Below are 6,189 nucleotides of genomic sequence, written 5' to 3'. Positions count from 1 at the left end.
ATTTGACAAAGGGTGCTCAAGTCCAGTAAACTGCATCGAAACATCATCTTCGTCATAACCGGACAAATCAAGATTTTCATACTCATCCTCTTCTCCTCCTTCAGTCTCAGTGAATTCTTCTGTAGTTCCCTCACTGAAGTCACTTAAGGTAGAAATGTTAGTATCAAAAATTTTATCATTAGACCGTGTTGCTTGTTCAGAAGCTGATTTCCCATAAACCATGAAAGGTTCTCTGTCAATTTCTTCTTGAGATAGAGGAATAACAGTGTAAGTATGATTGAATGGAGGAGGGACACTCTCAAGGCCCAATCCTACTTTCTTTTGGTTTCTGTATTGGTCGAATTGTTGTAATTAGTCGAAATGTATTTTGAACTCTTCGAATGTTATGTAATGTATTTTACTAGGGCGCTTTTATTCGAAGCTTAAGTGTCTATGCCTTAGTATATTTTTTGTACGCTTTCTGTTCCCTATAAATAGGGTTATCTACTAGAGTTAGATAAGAGTTTTTACAGACCTGTCTATTGTACTCTGTAAACATTCAAAAGCGTAATAGAGCTGAAACAAGATCATATTTACATCCGGTGTTCAATCTCGCATTCTTACTTGAATTCATACTCTGATTAATTCTATACTCGATTCTTTAATTCATCAATTGGTATTAGAGCAGGAATCACATATGTGATCTGATTTTCATCCATTCAAAAAGTTTTTGAATCAAATTTTTGGTTCAAAAGTTTCTGCACTTTTTGATCGTGAAAAACTTGTCTAGATTTCAGTTTGTGATTTGATTCTGCATTTGAATTGTTGAATCGAGTGTTTTCTTTCAATTCCGATTTGAATCAACTAGTTTGTTTTCAAATTTCCATTTCTTCTTAAAAAGTTTGAAATTCAGCTTCCGTACAACAATGGCGAGTTTCAATTTCAATTCGATGACCTTATTTTCTCATCTGTTAGGTTCATCAACCAAAATTCCAATGCTAATCCCTGAATATTATGATCAGTGGGCTGATCGTATGTAGGATTATCTGAATGGTCTTGATGAAGAATTATGGTCATGTATCACTGGAAATGTCAATGTTCCAGTGAATGTTCAACCAATCGGATCTTCTTCCACAAGTTCTGATGTTGATAATCAATCTGATCGTCTGAAGAAACTGGAGAAGAGGTGTATGAGGGAATTGTGAGGAGCTTTACCTCCAGTTGTGTACAACTATATAAGGAGTTGTTCAACTGCAAAGGAGATCTGGAACAGTCTGAAAGATAAGTTTCAAGGAAGTGAGAAGACGAAAATCAATTCAGTCAAACAGTGTTTGGTTGAGCTGAAAGATTTCAGACAAAAAGAAGGTGAAACAATCGAAGTCTACTATGATCGACTGAATGAGTTAATCTATCATTGTAATCGCTATGGAATTACCAGGACTTCAATGGAATTCAATCTCATGTTTGTGATGGGTCTTCGAAAAGAATGGAGAAGTGTTAGTATGATGGTGAAGAATCAGCAAAGTTTTGATACATCAATTCTCAATGATTTGTACAATCAGTTGAAAACACACGAAACTGAGGTAAATGAAATTGCTGAAGAGACGAAGGTAAATTTGGGAGATCCATTGGCACTTGTGTCAAAGATATCTGAGAAAGAAGTAGAAAATGGTGATTCTGAGGAAGAAGAAGGATTCATCATGAATTCGGATGATGAGGCAATAACTTTTTACTCAAATAATCGTGTTAAGAAGTTTTTCAAAAAGTCGTTCAATCCGAAAACTAAGCTTGTTGAGGTAAAAGGAAGTGTTGTGAGTAAAACTGATGATGAGGAGAAAAAGAAAGTTGAAAAGAAAGATTCAAAAATGTCTGAAGGAAAGATTGAGAAAAAGCTGAAAGGTGATGCTGGAATAGATTGTCATTATTGCAACGGTGCGAATCATCTTGCGAATGACTGTATGCTTCGAAAGAAGGATGAGAGGAAGAATAAAGTCAAGGATGAGGCGTATTATGCAGAGAGGCTTGAGGAGGTTCGTGCGAAAGCCAAGAATTTGTCATTGGTTGCAAAGGGTGAACATGAGGATGAAGATGGAACTTATCAAATCTGGTCATCCGGATCAGACGATGAAGAAATGCGAAATCCGACACATGGAGCGTTGTATGCGAAAATGGAGGAGGACTCAGATGATGAGGAATTCGAAGTGAAAGGACGATGCTTCGTATCCAAAGCGGCAGACAAATCTCCAATGACAACAAAGGTACGTAAAATTCTCGAATCTTTTAATATTCCTACACATGCTTCTGATTCAGACGGTTACTTATTTTGATTCAATTGTTGTGTCTGCTAGCAATGAGGCCAACAAATTGTCCATGGAGTTATTAGAGACCAAAAAGAGATTAGACTTGAAAATAAGCAAATCTAAATGTTTGGAATTACAAATAATAAATATTATGTGTGATAGGGATACTTTAACGAGTGAAGTCAAACTTTTGTTAGCACAAAGAAACATTTATTGTAATTCTGCTAAAAGACTTTATGGCAAATAAACTGATTTACATCATTCATGTGACATAAGTAAATAGCAACATATAAAATTACTACCTTTTCTAGCATTCGAAAGAGCTAAGGTAGATAATATTTCGTATGATTGTGAGCAAATAATAGCTGATTTTGACAAAGTTCCTGATGATAGATATAAATATGGAATTGTCAAAATTGATGAATGTCTTGATGCGAATGAATTAGTTAACATCGTGAATGATACTTTGACTAAATCTGAACAAATTCAAATTTTGAAAAAGACTGAGAATTCAACATCTGATTCTCAATCTAATTTTGCTGATATTGAAGATAATTCTGACAATATTAGTGAAATTAGTGAACTTGAAGATGTTGATTGTTCTCAGTTGTCTGTTGTTAATGTAGCATCAACATCTAAAGGGAAAGAAAAAGTTAAGGATTTGATGGTTGAAAATGAAACTGATATACCTTCAACTTCGAAAGTTTGTGATATGAACTTCGTGGATCTCAAAGACAGTCAAACTGATGATAGTGATGATGAAGATGAAGAGAAAATTTCGAAGGAAAAGAAATCTTCAAAGGAAGAAGAAACTACTCGAATAGTGGTTGATCAAGTGTATGGTGATACACAAAAGTTCGAAAAAGTAATGAATGAAAAAGGTGAACATTATCTTGAAACGAATACAGTGGTTTATCCAAATTTCAAATGTACAGATGATGTCATTTTTCCAAATCAAGTTTTCGTAACTACTGGAAATGTTGAGAATATCAAACCAGAATTAAAGAAGTTAGTTGAGGAGGATAATTCAAAAACAACTGATGAAGATTTTTTCGCAAATCAAAGCACAGTTGTAAACAACTTAACAAAGAATTCGTATGTGTTCCAACGTCAAAAACCACAAAGAAAATGGGTTGAAAAATCAAAAATTGAAAAAGAGAATTCAAAACAAGTTGTAAAGGAAAATGAAAAAGTTGTCAAACTAAACTCTAAGGAATTTAAAGATCAAATTGACAAATTTTCGAAGGAAAACAACATTTCAAAAAGACAAGCTAGGAAGAAAATATTTTGGCAGAATGTTGAGTCTCAAAAGATGTTTGAATCACAATCACCCAAAAAAGTTTTCAAAGCTAAAAATTCCTCTTTTTCAACAAAACCTCAACATTCATCTCAAACAAATCATTCAAAGTCGGAAGTGAATAAACAACCAAGGTTTTCGAAAGTTTCAGAAACTAATATTCCAAGAAAATTTTCAAATAACTCAAATCCAAATCAAAAATTCTTTCAATGTCAACATTTTAAATCAACGGTTGATACATCATATGCTCAATCTTTACTAACAAATCCAAAAGTTGATTTTGTTCCTCAAAAGCCAAATTTTCCTAATAAAACGAAGAGAGAAACTATGAAAATTTCACGAGAAAAAGGAATAACTTCAAGGAAGAACATTGATCATTGGCTTGAAGTCAAAGGAAAGATGTATCAGTCGAATACATTTTCAAAGGAGCAAATTCACGAAGCATATGAGAAGTATGTGAATACTTCATCAAACGGCAGTTCATCTTCTAAGGATTCGAACATATCAGTCAAAGCTTGGAAACCAGTATTAAAAGCAAAGAATGTTCATTCAAAAACTCAGAATTCGAAGAGTAATGTCAGTGAACATTCGAAACCATCAAAAACTTATGTTTCGGTTCCTTTAAATGAAGATGTAAACTTAATCGATAGTCTCAAAACCAAAGTTTGTGATTGGGTTAAAAGTTCTTCATTACATTCAAAATTGAAATCTAATTTCCAAGGACCCAAAAACCCTTGGGTACCTAAATTTTTCCACTGATTGTAGGTACTATGTGACGAGCAATATGATAACAAGTGGTACATTGATAGTGGTTGCTCTCGTCACATGACTGGAAAGAAGGAAAATTTATGTGATTTTCGAAGTCTCAAAAGTGCTGGAGTAGTGAAGTTTGGGAACAATCAAAAATGTCAAGTCAAAGGATATGGGAAGATCACGAATGGACATTTCACAGTGAATCGTGTTGCATATGTTGAAGGTCTTCAACATAACTTGATAAGTGTGTCTCAACTTGTTGTGGGCACTGGCAATCAAGTTCTTCTAACGAAGAAGGAAGTGTTATTTCGAATTCAACACAAAAGAAGTCTTACTGTAATCCAAAAGGAAAGGTGACATGTTCACTCTGGATATTAATCCGATAGTAGGGAAACCTGCTATATGTCTTCTTTCGAAAGCAACAGCAGACTTAAGTTGGCTATGGCATCGAAGACTTTCTCATCTCAATTTTCGAAACATCAATAAAGTTGTGGTATAAGATCTGGTAAGAGGTTTACCTGTACTTAAATTTGACAATGATTCTTTATGTGCAGCTTGTGAAGTTGGCAAGCAACATAAACATGGACATCCAATTACGATTGATTCGAAAATTATCGCGCCTTTGGAGCTCTTACATATTGATTTGTGTGGTCCTTCGACAGTTTCAACTCTCAACAAGAAAATATACATTTTAGTTATTGTTGATGATTTTTCCAGATGTACGTGGGTTTATTTTCTCAGGCTGAAATCCGAAGTTGCACAAATCATGATTGACTTTATCAAAAAGATGGAAACAACATTGAAGAAGATTGTTCGAAAAATTAAGAGTGATCATGGAACTGAATTTAAGAACAATTTCCTTGATTCATTTTTGGTGGACAAAGGGATTTCGCATAATTTTTCATCTCCATATACACCACAACAAACTGGTTTTGTTGAACGAAGAAATAGGTCTCTATGCGAAGCAACAAGGACTATGTTGGCATATGCGAATCTTCCACAATATCTATGGGTTGAAGTAGTATCAACCGCATGTTTCACTCAAAACAGATCCTTCATTCATCGACGTTTTAACAATACTCCATATGAAATTCTCAACAATCGAAAACCTAACGTCAAATTTTTCCATGTTTTCGGATGCAGGTGCTTCATTATGAATCTCAAGGATAATCTTACGAAATTTGAAGCAAAAGTAGATGAAGGGATTTTCTTGGGATATTCGCATAATTCAGTCGCACATCGTGTGTTGAATAAAAGAACACGAAAAGTTGAAGAAACTTTTAATCTTACATTTGATGATTACTACATTAAACAAACTACATCACAGTTTGATAATCATCCTATTCTGAAAAACATACAAGATGAATCTGAATCCTCACAAACCTTAGATATTGATTATGACTTAATTTTTGGAATTTCAGATCATGCTGTTGATGCTGAAATAAATGCAAATGATAATCATCTCTCTGAACTAACGAAGCTTACTGATGATTTGTAACATACGAGTTTTGAGATCGTGTTTTATACAAATAATATTATGAAATATTATGTGATATTGAGTACTAAGTTCTAACAGATAGTTTTTACTAGAAATAAGGTAAAACTATGTTTAGAATCACTCATAAATTATTGGAAGTCTTATGAGATTCCAATTAAAAGTTAAATAGTGAAATTTAGCGAAAATATAAAACTTGAAATAAGTAAAATTTTATTGTTGAAAGTTGTAGATAATCTCGTTAGAAACACGTAGGCGAAAACCTCGTCGAAATCCGAATTATAACGAAGAAGTTATGACCAATCGAAGATCCGCGATAAAACCGGCACGGTGCCGAATGACGTAAAAAGTGAGTTTTTGATAAA

This window comes from Lactuca virosa, chromosome 9 (genome assembly GCF_052849685.1).
Source record: "Lactuca virosa cultivar CGN04683 chromosome 9, Lactuca_virosa_CGN04683_v6, whole genome shotgun sequence".
In the NCBI taxonomy this organism is placed as follows: domain Eukaryota; kingdom Viridiplantae; phylum Streptophyta; class Magnoliopsida; order Asterales; family Asteraceae; genus Lactuca; species Lactuca virosa.
The sequence above is the reverse complement of the archived record's forward strand: the minus strand, read 5'-3'. Positions refer to the sequence as shown.